Here is a 21,217-nt window from a genome sequence, read left to right on the forward strand (position 1 = left end):
GAGCCTTATTTATAGCATATAGTTCAGCGGTAAACACACTCGTAATACTGGGGAGACCAAACATATAAGTTCTCTCATTGACAACAAAAGCACACCCAACTGTATCGTTTTGTTTCGATCCATCAGTGTATACAACCGCATCTGGTTTCGTCTTGGAGAGAACACACTGAAACATCTGCTGAAAGACAATAGATGGTGTTGATTGTTTATTATATGTAGTCAGGTCAAAATTAAAATTTATGAAGTTTATTCTCCATGGAGGATATGAGCAAGGGTACATAGGAAAGAATGACGGTTTTTTTTTTTTTTTTTTTTTTTTTTTTTTTTTTTTTTTTTTTTTTAAGGGCGAAGAACGGTTGAACGTTATCATCGCCCGGAAAATAAATAAATAGATAAATAAATAAAAATAATTTTAGGTTTTTAGATAAAATTAAAACTTAAAACTACTATCACAGAAACAAAATCCGGAATGGGTGTAAAAGGCCCATTCTCGGATAACAAAAACACTAATATGTAACTTAAAACTCTGTTAAAAACTATCACATTGAAAATAAATAAAACTTAAAACTATGTTAAAAACTATCACATTAAAAATAAATAAAACTTAAAACTAAAAAAGGAGATAAAACTTAAAACTAATATCACAAAAATCTTATAACTAATATCACAGACGAATTTAAAAAACATACAAAAAAAACAAAAAAATCCGATAGGGAGTGTAAAAGGCTCCCTACTCGGATAACAAAAACAATACATAGGACAATACATACAATTACGAAAGAACACATACTTATTAAATTTTTTGCATTAACCCTATACTATGTAAAAATATAAACATCCGGTTTAAAACCTCCTTATCGTCACGCAAGATACCACGGATGTTACTAGGTAATTTAAATTTACGACGCAATGCCGCATAACATATGCAGTCCACGAGTATGTGGCGCACAGTCACGCGGCAGTTGCATCTTGCGCATAGAGGTGGTTGTCCTCTTGTAAACAGGTACTCGTGTGTGGCTCTCGTGTGTCCTATCCGCAATCGACAGAGAACTACTTCCTCACGCCGGGGTTTTCTGTATGAGGAGTTCCATGGTAACACAGAATCTTTAATCTGACGGAGTTTATTATCAACGGTAGCTGTCCAATCACCTTGCCACCTTGCTCTTAATAATTGTTTTACATAGTTAATGAAATCAGAAGTAGCAACTCGGGCGGTGAAAGGAGGCTGGTTACATGCTTCTTTGGCAGCGGAATCTGCATGTTCATTACCTGGAATCCCTACGTGGCTAGGGACCCAGCAAAAACTTAATTCTGTGTTGCGATTATTCAACTCGGCGATTGCGTTGTAAATTTCAATGACGATAGGATGTTTGGAATAAAAGTTTTTTAAGGCTTGGAGAGCACTACACGAGTCACTACAAATAAGAATTTTTCTATATTTAGGGTTAATGATGTTTAGAGCCTTATTTATAGCATATAGTTCAGCGGTAAACACACTCGTAATACTGGGGAGACCAAACATATAAGTTCTCTCATTGACAACAAAAGCACACCCAACCGTATCGTTTTGTTTCGATCCATCAGTGTATACAACCGCGTCTGGTTTCGTCTTGGAGAGAACACACTGAAACATCTGCTGAAAGACGATAGATGGTGTTGATTGTTTATTACATGTAGTCAGGTCAAAATTAAAATTTATAAGGCTTATTCTCCATGGAGGATATGAGCAAGGGTACATTGGATAGAATGACGGTGTGTCAACATTTATATGCTGCAGCAGACGCCAGGTACGGACACCTACTGGTGCAGTACGACGTGGATGATCCTCATACTTTCCTAGATTAGGATTTTTAAAGACTGACTCAAGAGCCGGGTGATTTGGCTGTCCTCTGAGACGAGCAAAATACGATAATAAAAGCTGGTCTCGTCTATCCCAAAGTGATGGTTCACCACAGTCTACAAGTAAGCTTGCGACAGGACTTGATCTAAACGCGCCTGTGGCAAGCCGAAGGAAAGCATGATGTACACTATCCAGCATTTTAAGCACGGTTTGAAGAGCTGATGAGTAGGCCACACAACCGTAATCTAAACGGGAGCGAACAAAGGAATAGTAAAAACGTATCATACATGATCTATCGGCTCCCCAGTTGGTGTTAGTAAGGACTCGCATCATATCTAAAATTTTGGAACATTTTGTTTTCAATTCTTTTAAATGTTTGACCCAAGTAAGACGACTATCAAAAATTAAACCTAAAAACTTAACGTAATTAGAGATAGTAATAGTCTCACCGTTCAGAAAAATTTGCGGAATAGAAGGGTTTCGTAGCCGAGAAAAAACTACACATTTTGTTTTTTCGAATGAAAATGTGAAACCAGTAATCCTGGACCAAGCTTCAAGGTGATATATAGTGTTCTGCAGTAGTCTCTCTGCTGTAGGTGCTGAACGGCTTGCAATGTAGATAACATAGTCGTCAGCAAATACAGAGCATGAGACAGGAGCCTGAACACATTTGGTAAAATCATTTATGGCTACAGAAAATAAGGTGGCACTTAATACACTACCTTGGGGCACTCCATTCTCCAAGATGACACTATCTGAGAGCGAATCATCCACACGAACACGAGCCGTTCGGTGATTTAAGAATGCCCGGATAAAAGCAAGCATATTGCCCTTGATTCCCCATTTTTTGAGAGTGTTAAGAATACCACGTCGCCAGGCTGTGTCATACGCCTTTTTTATATCAAAGAAGATAGCGACGAGGTGTTGCCGATTGAGGAAAGCGTTTTGTATGGCTGTTTCTAGTGACACTAAATGGTCAATAGAAGATCGTCCTTGTCGAAAACCACACTGTTCTGGAGATAGAAAGCCATGTTTCTCCAAGTACCATGTAAGTCTGCGATTTACCATTCTCTCCATTATTTTACACAAAACGCTTGTTAATGAAATAGGGCGATAGCTTGAGGGGTTCGTCTGGTATTTACCAGGTTTTGGTACTGGTATAATAAATGCTTCTGACCAGCCGGGTGGGAAGACTTGTTCGGAGAATAAACCGTTGAAAATATTCAAAAGTTGTTGTAGTGCCGAATTAGGAAGGTGTGAAAGCATGGAAAGGCGAATGTTGTCCGGTCCAGGGGAAGTGTCCCGTGAATTTTTAAGTGCATGTAACAATTCTTTAAATACGAATGGAGTGTTTAATTCACCAACCGAATCACCAATGTTTAACGACAACACCTCCATTTGTATCTTGTACCGTTGAAAATCGTAATTATATGATGAGGTGAGAGACACCGAGCGGAAAGATTTTGCTAGACTATTTGCCACTTCCGAGGATGATGAAAGGAGTTCTCCTTCATCAATAAGACCAAGAATAGATTGTTTCGGTGATCCGAAGATTGCACGAATTTTCTTCCATACAGTAGACGTGGAAGTAGTGCGCGAGATAGTGCTCACGTATTTCGTCCATGAATTCCTCTTAGCGTCCAAGAATACTCGACGGCACACCGCTCTAGCCCTGCGGTATAAATTTAGATGTTCCGTTGTAGGCCTACGATTAAATTTACGTAATGCCTGCCGTCGATTCTTAATAGCATTTTTGCATTCATCGTTCCACCATGGGACGAAAGGACGTCTAGGATTACCCGATGTTTGTGGGATATATCTGTTGGCATTTTTAAGTATCATGGACGTAAAAGAAGAATATTGGTCGAGGATGTTCGCTTCATCGTCATACTGAGATTGGAATGCTTTACAGTATCCGTTCCAATCTGCCTTTTCAACAATCCATCTCCGTGGCCTTCTTTTAATCTCGCAGTCTACACCGAAACTAATAATAATTGGTCTATGATCACTGCCGTGAAAGTCATCACAAATCGACCAATTAAAATGAGGGAGTACATTCGGTGAGCATATGGAAAGATCCAAGTTAGATACAGTACCAGTTGATAAGGACATAAATGTATGTGATCCATTATTCAGTAGGCAAAGGTCAAAATCTTGTCTCAATCTGTTTATCGTATTTCCCCGAGTGGAGCAGAAGGTTGAGCCCCAGGAAATATGATGGGCATTAAAGTCTCCTACTATTAACGATGGAGATGGTATTTGTGTGAGGAGATTTGAGACATCTAAAGCACTGAACTCAGTGTTCGGTGAGAGATACAGATTGCAGATATGCAATTTGAAGGGAATAGAGACCTTTACTGCAATAGCAGGAATGACAGTGGTTAGTTGAATTCTTGTAGCTGACACCCCATTCTTCATGAAAATCGCTACTCCACCACTCTCCCTACTGTCTACTAGGCAGTCGTATCTCTCGCAGATGTATCCTCTAAGTGTAATTCGGTCATGTTGTAGTAGGTGAGTTTCTTGGAAACACATGATTAGTGGATCATGTGTGTGCGCTAGTACTCTGATATCTTCAATGCGGGACCGAATACCTCTAACATTCCACTGAATAATGTTCATAAGTGTAAAAAAACAAATAAAAAAAATAAATAAATTTCAGAAACTATATAAATATTAGTTGTACGTGATTCGGTTTTTCTTTTTTGTATTTTTTATTTTAAAGAACTCCGATGCCCTAGGGTCGGGTGGTTCTTCAATCAAATCCTCCAGTATATGAGGTGATGGTGGAGGAGATTTATTTGACTGGGATGCTGTAGTTGACATCCCAGAAGAGATAGTTATGTGGGTTCCCTTTATGGGGAGCTTATTAGGTGGCTTACTGCCAGCTGTGATAGTCGCTATTCGTGGCGGTACGGCTTTGGGAATAGGAACTTTCGTATGTATCCTACTGTTTGATTCACTAGCTGCGACGGAGGACTTTTTATTCGTTTTTGTCAGCTCTGAGATAGTGGCTGTAAGTGAAGCTACTTGATCAGATAGCATCTGAACAAGTTTTTTAAGGTCATTGCAGGATCCGCACTGCTGATTATTAGCATTTGTAGGAATTTGTTTAGATGTAGCGGTGGCAAAAGATACGTCTGGTTTAACCAGGTTCCGTGAATTGTTTATCTTTTTATATTCTCTACGTGCAGCCGGAAAAGATAGTTTTTGCTTCGTACAGATTTTGAGAATTGCCTTTTCTTCTTCAAACGTTGGGCAATCTCGGGAGCGAGCTGTATGTGGACCACTGCAGTTTGCGCATTTTCACTTTCTTCGCAGTTAGTGTCATTGTGACCTTCTTTAGAACATCGAGCACAGATCTCGGTTTTTGTACAAGATGTTGTAGTATGACCAAAACCTTGGCATCTGAAACATCGCCGTGGGTTGGGTATGAATGGTCGTACCCGAACCGAGAGGTAACCCACTTTAATCTTCTCTGGTGGAACAGGGAGATTGAATGTTAATATAAGAGACGGTGTCGGTTCTTCTGTTCCGTTCTGCCGTTTCATTATACGTTTCACTTCAACAACATCTTGGTGGCAAAGCTCATCAACTATTTCCGAGATATCTATATCTGAAAGGTCTCTACAAAAAATTACACCCCGGCTCGTATTTAATGTTTTGTGGCATTCTGCACTTATATTTATACCACCCATATTACGGAGACGTAAGATAGATCGACTCTGTTCATCGTTGAATGTTTCAACCAGAATCGATCCGTCGCGTAATTTCCTGATATTCTTCGGGGAGCCACTTGCACCTGTTAAGGTTTTCTTTATTAAAAACGGTGAGACCTTTTGAAGGGAGCCACCTTCCTGACTATTTCTGAGAACAACGAATCTAATATTTTTATATTTTGATTCTTTCTCTTTTGTAGGACATTTATCCTCGTCAGACGAAGCTGATCGAGGTCTCTTCGCAAGACTTGAATTGGTGGTTTTTTCAGATGGACCACCAACCATCATTGTGTTAATTGTTGGAACTGAAATTTTGGTCCCACGAGTACCGGCGAAAAATGGACCACTCCAGCAGAGCGCACGCGTACTGGAGTTAGAGCTAAATACAACTGGGTTCGCCCTGGTGCCCAGAGGACATCGTTCGGGACTCACTACGTAGAGCCATTCACCCATCGGCACGATTTGTTCCCACCTTGGGTTACGGTTGCGTTTCGTAAGATGTCGCAACACCACCGAGTGTTAATGTAAGAAATATCAGTGTAGGATGTTGTTGTGTAATTGTGTAAGTGTGTATGTTGTAATTTATGTAGTGTTCTTGGTGTAGTATATGTGTATAATGTAAAGTGTTCTGCAGCTCACTGTATAGTGGGAAGAATAGCTGCAGAGGCTAGGCCCGTGGGGACGCCAACCCCCAAAGTCTTAAAGAATAAGACTCCCCGTCGGGGGAAGAACTGCATCAAACCAGTCAAATGACTGAAGACAAAAAAAATGCACTTTAATCTTTGAGAATTTTTTAATTAAAATCCCATTTATGAAATCAACTGGATTATATGTACAGTCTTCGAAAATCATTTGTGACCTAGTGTCAGTATTGTATTCATATTATGTTCGATTAGGGTTTCACGAATTCTTACCGGGTGAACGCGTCTTCCCGTTTCAGTTAATTTTTAAAATCTTGTGGTCCAGCGTTCAAATCTTAAGTATTTTTTTTGTTTTTTTGTTTTTTTTTGTTTCAATTAACTTTCTTTTTCCTGTTTAGCCTCCGGTAACTACCGTTTAGATAATAATTCAGAGGATGATATATATGAGTGTAAATGAAGTGTAGTCTTGTACAGTCTCATTTCGACCATTCCTGAGATGTGTGGTTAATTGAAAAACCCAACCACCAATGAACACCGGTATCCACGATCTGATATTCAAATCCGTGTAAAAATAACTGGCTTTACTAGGACTTGAACGCTAGAACTCTCGACTTCCAAATCAGCTGATTTGGGAAGACGCGTTTACCACTAGGCTAACCCGGTGGGTTTGTTTAAATTAACTACCGATAGTAACAACAATGCAATCATAACGTTCAGTGTATCGCTAGAAACAAGATGGTGTTTTCGGTAGATGAACGTGTTTTCATTGTCGAGTCGTACTTCAGTACGAAATCAGCGGTTGCAGTGCAAGATTTGTTTCGCCATAAGTACCCAGATAAACCGGCTCCTAACAAAACATCAGTATTAAGGTTAGTCGCACAATTTAGAGAAACCGGTTCTATTAATAACAACAACACAAAACACAAAGATCTGCGTCGGTGTTGAATACAGTCGCTGAAATCAAAGATCGATTACTCGCCTCGCCAAATAAATCGATCAGACGTTTGTCTGCTGAAATTAATTTGTCTAAATCGACTGTTCATCGGGCGATCAAACGATTACAATTACGACCTTATCGCATTCAAACGGTTCATCGACTTCTCGAGCCCGACAAAGAAAAACGGCTACAATATTGTCAACGGTTCCCTCGATTTCTGCGCGAGGGAGTTAACGTTATGGATTCGTTATTTTTCACAGATGAAGCACGGTTTCATTTGAACGGCTACGTAAACAGCCAAAACAGTAGAATTTGGAGCGCTGAAAATCTCCGCGTTTATCATGAAAAACAATTACACCCGCAGAAGTCGGGCGTGTGGTGCGCGATATCGCGGAATAAAATAATCGGTCCTATTTTTTTCGAGTACACCATTAATGGAGAACGATATCAGGATATTTTATTTCGGTTCATCGCAGTCTTGGAAGAGGAAGACAGACACTGCCGGCTACAACATGACGGTGCGACATCGCACTACGCATTCAATAATTTTAAATACATTCTAATTTTTATTTATTCGTATTACAGGTGTTTTAAGGAATACGGCAGAATTGGTGAATAAAGTCGTTAAATTGAAATCTAATAATCCTGCAATTGTTAATCATATTTTTAATGTAATGCATGAAGTCAGTGAAAAAGCATGTCAAATTGTCAAAGATATGGGCAATGGGCAAGGAAAAACTTCAAATCCATCTGATTTTGAACTTTTAGAGGTTAGTGTATATAATAATAGAAAATATTGATTTATACATTTAACTTTTAGGTTAATATTTCTTACCTTCTATAATTACAATTGTAGCGTAATATGTAATAGTTTTCATGGACGCAAAACCAAGCACTGAAATTTAGATTTTATATAATAATAGCGTGAATATATATATATATATGTACAGAGTGATTCAGAAGGATAGCGCAATACTTTGACAACTCATTCTAGAGGCTAAAAATAAGAAAAAAGGTCATATAAATATAGGTTCGAAAAAAACGATTCGTTAGTGAGTTATACAGGGTGAAAGATTTCGCCCGAGTTTTAGTTCCTCCGGGTAAATTAAGGCTTTTTGAAATTCTGGGAAGGTCAATTAAGGGGCAAATTCAATTGTTTCTTATTGTTTTTGAGCTGGGAAAACGAAAAAAATAGGTCCCAGAACTTTATCTCTGTTAGTTTCTAAGATATCCCATGTAAAACGCCAAAAATAGCGTGAATATATATATATATATATATACACCAGGTGCGACAATAAAGTAATGAAACTGATTTTTCTTTGCAAGATGTGGCAACCTTGCGTAGGCACACTATCTTTGACCTTGGTCTATAAGCTACTTCTAGTCCAAGCGGCACATTAATGCAACTGCTCGGTCGTGAGTTTGTGCTTTAATAAGTGAACAAAGGATTATTTCAAAACCACGGCACACCTAAAATGGGTATTCGAAGATTGATAACCGCGGCTATCACTTCGGCGGTACTGTATGCGGCTCCCATATGGGGGGCGGCAATGAACATACAGCGAAATAAAAAGAAGTTGAGAAGTGTCCATTGACTGGCATTGCTGCGTGTAGCTGCTAGTTACTGTACGGTATCGTATTACGCGCTGTGCGTACTGACCGGGGTCCTACCCATAGACCTTCAGATAAAAGCCAGAACCATCAAACACAGCGGTATGTTGAAAGAAGAGATGGAAGGGATTATAGAACAAGAATGGCAAGAAGAGCGGGCAGGGTCCAGAGTGGGAGAATGGACCAGACGCCTAATCCCTAATATTAAAACCTGGAATAACAATAGACTCGGAGATGTCAATTTTTACATGACACAATTACTGTCGGGGCACGGCTCTTTCGGTCAGTATCTGTATAGGATCGGGAAGAGAGCCACCCCGCAGTGCATCTATTGTCCAGAGAACGACGATGCCGAACATACGTTGTTCATATGTCCAAGATGGGCCGTTAACGGAGGTCAAATAGTAATTAATGGTCTTACACCAGAAAATCTCATAAACTGGTCGGGGTACAACAATGAGAACCGGGAATGGTTCCGCAGGTTCGCCGGGGAGGTCCTGCGGGCCAAAGAGGATGAAGACAGAAGAACGGGATAAGAACTGTTTTTAAACAGTAGGGTAGGGCGGACAGTCACTCCATGGAGGGCCTGTACGCCTTGGTGTGCGGGTACCTGAGAAGGGGGTGAACTCCAGGGGAGTTTGAGTTTGGGTTAAAATAAAAGACCAAGTCCCGGTCGGCGGGGTCGTCCCTGCGGGAGTCTAGGCTCTTTGTGGGGTCTGCGCTGTCGATTAGAGGCCAAAGGCGTAAAGACCGAGTCCCGGTTCCCTGCTGAGGCGCTGGGGGACGGCATAGCCGGACCTTGGCTCTAAAGCGGGGGATTAGAGGCAGGCAATGTAAAACAAAAGATCCGAGACCGGGGAGGCCAACCTGCCGTGCCGGACGTATAGCCGGCGGGTGGGGGACGCCTCCTTTGAGAGTAAAAGGACACTCTCCCCGACTGAGTATACTTAATTGGATATCCGGTCGGGGAGAGTAGAAAAAAAAAAAAGAAAAAAAGTGAACACGTGTTTGTGTGTCTCGTCACAGAAATGAATATTGCGCAACGGTATGCCATTTCTTTTTGCGTTAAATCGGGTGAAAACGCGACGACAACTTACGGTAAGCTTCAGAAGGCTTTTGGATAGGAGGTTATGTCAAGAGCTCAAGTTTTTCGGTGGCATAAAATTTTTAGTGAAGGCAGAACCAATGTTGAAGATGAAGACCGAAGTGGACGACCATCAACCTCACGGACAGATGTCAACTTGACCAGGGTGCGTGAAATCGTACGATCTGATCGAAGATTATCCGTTAAAATGATTGTAGAAGAACTCAACATCGATAGAGAACGGTTCGTCTAATATTAACTGAAGATCTTGGTACGAGAAAGATTTGTGCAAAAATTGTCCCCAAAAATCTCACACAACAGCGAGAAACACGGAAAAATGTGGCAGCCGATCTGTTAGAGCAAACGGAAATCAATCCAGATTTGTTGAGCCGTGTGATGAAAGTTGGTTTTTTCAATACGATCCAGAGACAAAACGCCAAAGTTCGCAACGGTGCTCAAAGGTCAGACCAAAAAATGCTCGCATGTCAATGTCAGAAGTGAAATGCACGCTTGTGTGCTTCTTCGATTCCAAGGGAATTGTTCCTAAAGAGCGGGTGCCTCCTGGACAAACAGTTAACCGATATTTCTACAAAGAAATTTTAGAAAGACTTGGTAAACGAGTTCTTCGTGTCCGTGCCAACTTTGCTGATAATTGGATTCTGCATCACGATAATGCGCCATCCCATACTGCTCTGTCAGTACAGCAATTTTTAACTTGGAAACAAATTTCAGTACTACCACAGCCACCTTATTTACCAGATATCGCTCCGTGCGACTTATTTCTATTTCCAAGAATCAAAATGGCGGTCAAGGGACACCATTTTCAAACAACACAAGATGTCCAAAAAGCTGTGACGAGGGTCTTGGAGGATATTACAGAAGATGAGTTCCAGAAATGTTTCCATCAATGGGAGAAGCGCTGGAATAAGTGTGTGCAATCAGAGGTGAACTACTTTGAAGGAGACAACACTAAACATGACTAAAACGGTAAGCAAGATTTTTTTTCACATCAGTCTCATTACTTTATTGACGCACCTCGTATATATATATATATATATATATATGTACAGAATGATTCAGAAGGATAGGGCAATACTTTGACAACTCATTGTAGAGGGTAAAAATAAGAAAAATGTTTCAGTTCCTTCCGGGTAAATTAAGGTTTACTGAAATTCTGGGTAGTTCAATTAAGGCACAAATTCAATTATTTCTTATACTTTTTGGGCTGGGACATCGAAAAAAATAGGTCCCAGAACTGCATCTCTCTTAATTTCTATGATATCCCATGTAAAACGCCAAAAATAGCGTGAATATATATATATATATATTCACTTGTTTCATAATTCAATTGTTTCTTATTGTTTTTGAGCAGTTGGGAAATCGAAAAAATAGGTCCAAAAACTGTATCTCTGTTAGTTTCTAAGATATCTCATGTAAAACCCCAAAAATTGGATCAAATAACACATTTTTTCCCCGTTTTGTACACATTTTGTACGAGGGTTATTATTTTTTTTCAAAGTCCGATCGGTCACGAAATTAAAACCACAGTGAAAATAAAAAATTTTTTATTTGTAACAACTTATTATATAGTTACGCTATTTCTCTACATAGTCGACACTTTGATTTAGAAATTTGTCGTAGCGTGGTACCAAATTTCCAATACCCTCGTTATAGAACGGAGCCGCCAGTGGTTTTCAGCCTTGTTTCTACGCCGGCCAGCAGCTCGATGTCTGTATCAAAATGTTGTCCTCCTAGCCGGCGTTTCATGCGAGCAAAGAGGTGAAAATCGGATGGAGCCAACTCCGGGGTGAACGGTGGGTGATGAAACGCTTCCCGATGAAAACGGTACAGGAGCTTTTTCGTTACAGCTGCAGTGTCATGGAGAAAGACAATGCCTGATGACAACATTCATCTCCTCTTATTCTGAATCGTTCTTCGTAGACGTTGAAGAGTCACGCAATATGAGGTCGTGCGATGTTCCATGAATTCCACTAAGAGAACTCCTTTCCGGTCCCATGAACACAGTAGCCATTCTGTTAGAGAAGGTTCGCCTGAACTTGTTCGGTTTACTGGAAGAATGCGTCCGCTGTTTGGATTGTTATTTTGTTTCTTCAGTTTCAAAATTGACCCGTGTCTCGTCCCCTGTGACAGTTTTGTTGAAAAAATCTTCTCCTTCATTATGCAGAGAGAGAGAGAGTGACAGTGACAGACTGAGAGAGACAGAGTCAGAGAGACAGACAGAGAGAGAGAGAGAGAGAAAGAGAGAGAGGGAGAGAGAGAGAGAGAGAGAGAGAGTTTGAGAGAGTGAGAGAGAGAGAGACAGAGACAGAGACAGAGAGAGACAGAGAGAGAGAGAGAGAGACGTAGAGAGAGAGAGACAGAGAGAGAGACAGTGACAAAGACAGAGACACTGGAGCACTGGAGAAAAGATAGGGAGGCGTCCATTCTCATTGTTTTTTGATCGTCGGACAGCATCTTGGGAACCCATCTCGTACACAGTTTGCAATACTGAAGACTTTCGTTCACAATGGTGTAGAGAGATGACCTTGAAATTTCAGGAAACGAATCGCTCGATACGGTAATTGTGAACCGACGATTTTCTCGAATCGCCTCGCTTCCTTCCCTGACCGTCTGCATCATGAACATCTGTACGTCATGATTTAAAGTTCGTACACCATTGTCGCATTTTGTTTTTTTGCCACTCATTGAAGTTTCACCATACACATTACTAATTCGTCGATGAATTTCAGTTGCATTACACCTCTCAGCATGAAGAAATCGAATTACCACACGCAATTTACACTCGGCGTGAGATGATATTGTTGTAGACATGTTTACGTGTTCAGAACTAAACGAAATGATTGAAGATCATACTAGAGAATTTTTTTTTATCTCAGCTCCCCTGGACCGGACCGACCCGACTTGTTGGTATTACGCCACCCAGGGGACGGTCTTTATACCCAAATAGGCCTTCCCGCCTACCAGCTATATACTGGCACGGCAGGTCGGCCTACCGGTAGCTCTTTTTAAGAGTAATCTTTTATTTTATATGCCCCTTTCAGACACCACGCCATACCTGGAGTGTCGTGATGTGGTGTCATGGTCTTTTGTGTTTTATTATTCCCTAAACTATATCCCCAGGAATCCCCAGCGGCTCATTGGAACCGACACACCTCGGCATGCTGGTCCTCCTCGCTGAGGTCCCTTCCCTAACCTTTTTTTTTTTCCATCTTTTAACATACAGGGGCAACCAGGAATCGCCGTTAGGCATCTCGTTAGTCGGCCCCCATATGTAATGGCGGATGATTACCCCCACCAATCCTGTCTTCGTCCACTGTGGAACTCACCCATCGGGGTCTCCTACATATCTCCGAGATAACTGAACCTCCCATTCGGGAGGTTCCCTCAATGTAGGAGCTGCCCTTCCCGGCCCTATCCTGATGTACCGGACATATATTCCATATGGCCTTCACAGCGCCCCCTCCCGCTCATACCTTGAGGGTCTCCCTTGACATCATCGTAAATACACAGACATGCCCGTTCTTGTGGGTGAGCATGCCCATGCATCCTAGTCATTTTTTTTTTTTTTTTTTTTTTTTTTTTTTTGGGCGAAAAACGAATGGTCGTTATCATCGCCCGGAGAATCGATAAAAAAATAAAAGTAATTAAAACTTAAAACTACTATCACAGGAAATCAATTCCGGAATGGGTGTAAAAGGCCCATTCTCGGATAACAAAAATACTAACATGTAACTTAAAACTAAATAAAAATTAAAATTAAAAAAGGAGATAAAACTTACAACTAATATCACAAAAATCTTACAACTAATATCACAGCCAGTCTTTAAAATATTAAAAAATAACTTATAAAATTTAACAAATTCCGATAAGGAGTGTAAAAGGCTCCTAATCGGATAAAAATATCAAACATACAGAGAAAAAAAAAATAAATAAATAAATATAATAAAAATAATAAACTTATTAAAAAACTAAAAGTATTAAAAAATATACGCAACAGTATTAAATTTTTTGTGTTAACCCTATACTACGTAAAACCATAAACGTCCGGTTTAAAACCTCCTTATCATCACGCAAGATACCACGGATGTTACTAGGTAATTTAAATTTACGACGCAATGCCGCATAACATATGCAGTCCACGAGTATGTGGCGCACAGTCACGCGGCACTTGCATCTTGCGCATAGAGGTGGTTGTCCTCTTGTAAACAGGTACTCGTGTGTGACTCTCGTGTGTCCTATCCGCAATCGACAGAGAACTACTTCCTCACGCCGGAGTTTTCTGTATGAGGAGTTCCATGGTAACACAGAATCTTTAATCTGACGGAGTTTATTATCGACAGTAGCTGTCCAATCACCTTGCCACCTTGTTCTTAATAATTGTTTTACATAGTTAATGAAATCAGAAGTAGCAACTCGGGTGGTGAAAGGAGGCTGGTTACATGCTTCTTTGGCAGCGGAATCTGCATGTTCATTACCTGGAATCCCTACGTGGCTAGGGACCCAGCAAAAACTTAATTCTGTGTTGCGATTATTCAACTCAGCGATTGCGTTGTAAATTTCAATGACGATAGGATGTTTGGAATAAAAGTTCTTTAAGGCTTGGAGAGCACTACACGAGTCACTGCAAATAAGAATTTTTCTATATTTAGGGTTAATGATGTTTAGAGCCTTATTTATAGCATATAGTTCAGCGGTAAACACACTCGTAATACTGGGGAGACCAAACATATAAGTTCTCTCATTGACAACAAAAGCACACCCAACCGTATCGTTTTGTTTCGATCCATCAGTGTATACAACCGCGTCTGGTTTCGTCTTGGAGAGAACACACTGAAACATCTGCTGAAAGACGATAGATGGTGTTGATTGTTTATTACATGTAGTCAGGTCAAAATTAAAATTTATAAGGCTTATTCTCCATGGAGGATATGAGCAAGGGTACATAGGAAAGAATGACGGTGTGTCAACATTTATATGCTGCAGCAGACGCCAGGTACGGACACCTACAGGTGCAGTACGACGTGGATGATCCTCATACTTTCCTAGATTAGGATTTTTAAAGACTGACTCAAGAGCCGGGTGATTTGGCTGTCCTCTGAGACGAGCAAAATACGATAATAAAAGCTGGTATCGTCTATCCCAAAGTGATGGTTCACCACAGTCTACAAGTAAGCTTGCGACAGGACTTGATCTAAACGCGCCTGTGGCAAGCCGAAGGAAAGCATGATGTACACTATCCAGCATTTTAAGCACGGTTTGACGAGCTGATGAGTAGGCCACACAACCGTAATCTAAACGGGAGCGAACAAAGGAATAGTAAAAACGTATCATACATGATCTATCGGCTCCCCAGTTGGTGTTAGTAAGGACTCGCATCATATCTAAAATTTTGGAACATTTTTATTTCAATTCTTTTAAATGTTTGACCCAAGTAAGACGACTATCAAAAATTAAACCTAAAAACTTAACGTAATTAGAGATAGTAATAGTCTCACCGTTCAGAAAAATTTGCGGAATAGAAGGTTTTCGTAGCCGAGAAAAAACTACACATTTTGTTTTTTCGGATGAAAATGTGAAACCAGTAATCCTGGACCAAGCTTCAAGGTGATATATAGTGTTCTGCAGTTGTCTCTCTGCTGTAGGTGCTGAACGGCTTGCAATGTAGATAGCAAAGTCGTCAGCAAATACAGAGCATGAGACAGGAGCCTGAACACATTTGGTAATATCATTTATGGCTACAGAAAATAAGGTGGCACTTAATACACTACCGTGGGGCACTCCATTCTCCAAGATGACACTATCTGAGAGCGAATCATCCACACGAACACGAGCCGTTCGGTGATTTAAGAATGCCCGGATAAAAGCAAGCATATTGCCCTTGATTCCCCATTTTTTGAGAGTGTTAAGAATACCACGTCGCCAGGCTGTGTCATACGCCTTTTTTATATCAAAGAAGATAGCGACGAGGTGTTGCCGATTGAGGAAAGCGTTTTGTATGGCTGTTTCTAGTGACACTAAATGGTCAATGGAAGATCGTCCTTGTCGAAAACCACACTGTTCTGGAGATAGAAAGCCATGTTTCTCCAAGTACCATGTAAGTCTGCGATTTACCATTCTCTCCATTATTTTACACAAAACGCTTGTTAATGAAATAGGGCGATAGCTTGAGGGGTTCGTCTGGTCTTTACCAGGTTTTGGTACTGGTATAATAAATGCTTCTGACCAGCCGGGTGGGAAGACTTGTTCGGAGAATAAACCGTTGAAAATATTCAAAAGTTGTTGTAGTGCCGAATTAGGAAGGTGTGAAAGCATGGAAAGGCGAATGTTGTCCGGTCCAGGGGAAGTGTCCCGTGAATTTTTAAGTGCATGTAACAATTCTTTAAATACGAATGGAGTGTTTAATTCACCAACCGAATCACCAATGTTTAACGACAACACCTCCATTTGTATCTTGTACCGTTGAAAATCGTAATTATATGATGAGGTGAGAGACACCGAGCGGAAAGATTTTGCTAGACTATTTGCCACTTCCGAGGATGATGAAAGGAGTTCTCCTTCATCAATAAAACCAAGAATAGATTGTTTCGGTGATCCGAAGATTGCACGAATTTTCTTCCATACAGTAGACGTGGAAGTAGTGCGCGAGATAGTGCTCACGTATTTCGTCCATGAATTCCTCTTAGCGTCCAAGAATACTCGACGGCACACCGCTCTAGCCCTGCGGTATAAATTTAGATGTTCCGTTGTAGGCCTACGATTAAATTTACGTAATGCCTGCCGTCGATTCTTAATAGCATTTTTGCATTCATCGTTCCACCATGGGACGAAAGGACGTCTAGGATTACCCGATGTTTGTGGGATATATCTGTTGGCATTTTTAAGTATCATGGACGTAAAAGAAGAATATTGGTCGAGGATGTTCGCTTCATCGTCATACTGAGATTGGAATGCTTTACAGTATCCGTTCCAATCTGCCTTTTCAACAATCCATCTCCGTGGCCTTCTTTTAATCTCGCAGTCTACACCGAAACTAATAATAATTGGTCTATGATCACTGCCGTGAAAGTCATCACAAATCGACCAATTAAAATGAGGGAGTACATTCGGTGAGCATATGGAAAGATCCAAGTTAGATACAGTACCAGTTGATAAGGACATAAATGTATGTGATCCATTATTCAGTAGGCAAAGGTCAAAATCTTGTCTCAATCTGTTTATCGTATTTCCCCGAGTGGAGCAGAAGGTTGAGCCCCAGGAAATATGATGGGCATTGAAGTCTCCTACTATTAACTATGGTGATGGTATTTGTGTGAGGAGATTTGAGACATCTAAAACACTGAACTCAGTGTTCGGTGAGAGATACAGATTGCAGATATGCAATTTGAAGGGAATAGAGATCTTTACTGCAATAGCAGGAATGACAGTGGTTAGTTGAATTCTTGTAGCTGATACCCCATTCTTCATGAAAATCGCTACTCCACCACTTTCCCTACTGTCTACTAGGCAGTCATATCTCTCGCAGAAGTATCCTCTAAGTGTAATTCGGTCATGTTGTAGAAGGTGAGTTTCTTGGAAACACATGATTAGTGGATCATGTGTGTGCGCCAGTACTGTAATATCTTCAATGCGGGACCGAATACCTCTAACATTCCACTGAATAATGTTCATAAGTGTAAAAAATAAATAAAAAAATAAATTTCGGAAATTATATAAAAATTAGTTGTATGTGATTCGGTTTTTCTTTTTTGTTTTTTTTATTTTAAAGAACTCCGATGCCCTAGGGTCGGGTGGTTCTTCAACCATATCCTCCAGTATATGAGGTGATGGTGGAGGAGATTTATTTGAATGGGATGTTGTAGTTGACATCCCAGAGGAGATAGTTATATTGGTTCCCTTTATGGGGAGCTTATTAGGTGGCTTGCTGCCAGCTGTGATAGTCGCTATTCGTGGCGGTACGACTTTGGGAATAGGAACTTTCGTATGCATAACACTGTTTGATTCACTAGCTACGACGGAGGACTTTTTATTCGTTTTTGTCAGCTCTGAGATAGTGGCTGTAAGTGAAGCTACTTGATCAGATAGCATCTGAACAAGTTTTTTAAGGTCATTGCAGGATCCGCACTGCTGATTATTAGCATTTGTAGGAATTTGTTTAGATGTAGCGGTGGCAAAAGATACGTCTGGTTTAACCAGGTTCCGTGAATTGTTTATCTTTTTATATTCTCTACGTGCAGCCGGAAAAGATAGTTTTTGCTTCGTACAGATTTTGAGAATTGCCTTTTCTTCTTCAAACGTTGGGCAATCTCGGGAGCGAGCTGTATGTGGACCACTGCAGTTTGCGCATTTTCACTTTCTTCGCAGTTAGTGTCATTGTGACCTTCTTTAGAACATCGAGCACAGATCTCGGTTTTTGTACAAGATGTTGTAGTATGACCAAAACCTTGGCATCTGAAACATCGCTGTGGGTTGGGTATGAATGGTCGTACCCGAACCGAGAGGTAACCCACTTTAATCTTCTCTGGTGGAACAGGGAGATTGAATGTTAATATAAGAGACGGTGTCGGTTCTTCTGTTCCGTTCTGCCGTTTCATTATACGTTTCACTTCAACAACATCTTGGTGGCAAAGCTCATCAACTATTTCCGAGATATCTATATCTAGAAGGTCTCTACAAAAAATTACACCCCGGCTCGTATTTAACGTTTTGTGGCATTCTGTACTTATATTTATACCACCCATATTACGGAGCCGTAAGATAGATCGACTCTGCTCATCGTTGAATGTTTCAACCAGAATCGATCCGTCGCGTAATTTCCTGATATTCTTCGGGGAGCCACTTGCACCTGTTAAGGTTTTCTTTATTAAAAACGGTGAGACCTTTTGAAGGGAGCCACCTTCCTGACTATTTCTGAGAACAACGAATCTAATATTTTTATATTTTGATTCTAAGAAATTCTCTTTTGTAGGACTTTTATCCTCGTCAGACGAAGCTGATCGAGGTCTCTTCGCAAGACTTGAATTGGTGGTTTTTTCAGATGGACCACCAACCATCATTGTGTTTGTTATTGGAACTGAAATTTTGGTCCCGCGAGTACCGGCGAAAAATGGACCACTCCAGCAGAGCGCACGCGTACTGGAGTTAGAGCTAAATACAACTGGGTTCGCCCTGGTGCCCAGAGGACATCGTTCGAGACTCACTACGTAGAGCCATTCACCCATCGGCACGATTTGTTCCCACCTTGGGTTACGGTTGCGTTTCGTAAGATGTCGCAACACCACCGAGTGTAAATGTAAGAAATATCAGTGTAGGTTGTTGTTGTGTAATTGTGTATGTTTGTATGTTGTAATTTATGTAGTGTTCTTGGTGTAGTATATGTGTAAAATGTAAAGTGTTCCGCAGCTCATTGTATAGTGGGAAGAAAAGCTGCGGAGGCTAGGCCCGTGGGGACGCCAACCCCCAAAGTCTTAAAGAATAAGACTCCCCGTCGGGGGAAGAACTGCATCAAACCAGTCAAATGACTGAAGACAAAAAAAATGCACTTTAATCTTTGAGAATTTTTTAAATAAAATCCCATTTATGAAATCAACTGGATTATATGTACAGTCTTCGAAAATCATTTGTGACCTAGTGTCAGTATTGTATTCATATTATGTTCGATTAGGGTTTCACGAATTCTTACCGGGTGAACGCGTCTTCCCGTTTCAGTTAATTTTTAAAATCTTGTGGTCCAGCGTTCAAATCTTAAGTATTTTTTTTTGTTTTTTTGTTTTTTTTTGTTTCAATTAACTTTCTTTTTCCTGTTTAGCCTCCGGTAACTACCGTTTAGATAATAATTCAGAGGATGATATATATGAGTGTAAATGAAGTGTAGTCTTGTACAGTCTCATTTCGACCATTCCTGAGATGTGTGGTTAATTGAAAAACCCAACCACCAATGAACACCGGTATCCACGATCTGATATTCAAATCCGTGTAAAAATAACTGGCTTTACTAGGACTTGAACGCTAGAACTCACGACTTCCAAATCAGCTGATTTGGGAAGACGCGTTTACCACTAGGCTAACCCGGTGGGTTTGTTTAAATTAACTACCGATAGTAACAACAATGCAATCATAACGTTCAGTGTATCGCTAGAAACAAGATGGTGTTTTCGGTAGATGAACGTGTTTTCATTGTCGAGTCGTACTTCAGTACGAAATCAGCGGTTGCAGTGCAAGATTTGTTTCGCCATAAGTACCCAGATAAACCGGCTCCTAACAAAACATCAGTATTAAGGTTAGTCGCACAATTTAGAGAAACCGGTTCTATTAATAACAACAACACAAAACACAAAGATCTGCGTCGGTGTTGAATACAGTCGCTGAAATCAAAGATCGATTACTCGCCTCGCCAAATAAATCGATCAGACGTTTGTCTGCTGAAATTAATTTGTCTAAATCGACTGTTCATCGGGCGATCAAACGATTACAATTACGACCTTATCGCATTCAAACGGTTCATCGACTTCTCGAGCCCGACAAAGAAAAACGGCTACAATATTGTCAACGGTTCCCTCGATTTCTGCGCGAGGGAGTTAACGTTATGGATTCGTTATTTTTCACAGATGAAGCACGGTTTCATTTGAACGGCTACGTAAACAGCCAAAACAGTAGAATTTGGAGCGCTGAAAATCTCCGCGTTTATCATGAAAAACAATTACACCCGCAGAAGTCGGGCGTGTGGTGCGCGATATCGCGGAATAAAATAATCGGTCCTATTTTTTTCGAGTACACCATTAATGGAGAACGATATCAGGATATTTTATTTCGGTTCATCGCAGTCTTGGAAGAGGAAGACAGACACTGCCGGCTACAACATGACGGTGCGACATCGCACTACGCATTCAATAATTTTAAATACATTCTAATTTTTATTTATTCGTATTACAGGTGTTTTAAGGAATACGGCAGAATTGGTGAATAAAGTCGTTAAATTGAAATCTAATAATCCTGCAATTGTTAATCATATTTTTAATGTAATGCATGAAGTCAGTGAAAAAGCATGTCAAATTGTCAAAGATATGGGCAATGGGCAAGGAAAAACTTCAAATCCATCTGATTTTGAACTTTTAGAGGTTAGTGTATATAATAATAGAAAATATTGATTTATACATTTAACTTTTAGGTTAATATTTCTTACCTTCTATAATTACAATTGTAGCGTAATATGTAATAGTTTTCATGGACGCAAAACCAAGCACTGAAATTTAGATTTTATATAATAATAGCGTGAATATATATATATATATGTACAGAGTGATTCAGAAGGATAGCGCAATACTTTGACAACTCATTCTAGAGGCTAAAAATAAGAAAAAAGGTCAT

At 40.3% G+C, this 21,217-nt stretch overlaps 1 pseudogene; it reads left to right on the forward strand.

Moving 5' to 3' along the window:
• The window catches only part of LOC142324665 (uncharacterized), a 47,471-nt pseudogene extending 26,474 nt beyond the window's left edge, over window positions 1–20,997 (forward strand).
• Window positions 20,998–21,217: the final 220 nt, after the last annotated feature.

Source organism: Lycorma delicatula, chromosome 5 (genome assembly GCF_047948215.1).
Source record: "Lycorma delicatula isolate Av1 chromosome 5, ASM4794821v1, whole genome shotgun sequence".
NCBI classification, from domain to species: Eukaryota; Metazoa; Arthropoda; class Insecta; order Hemiptera; family Fulgoridae; genus Lycorma; species Lycorma delicatula.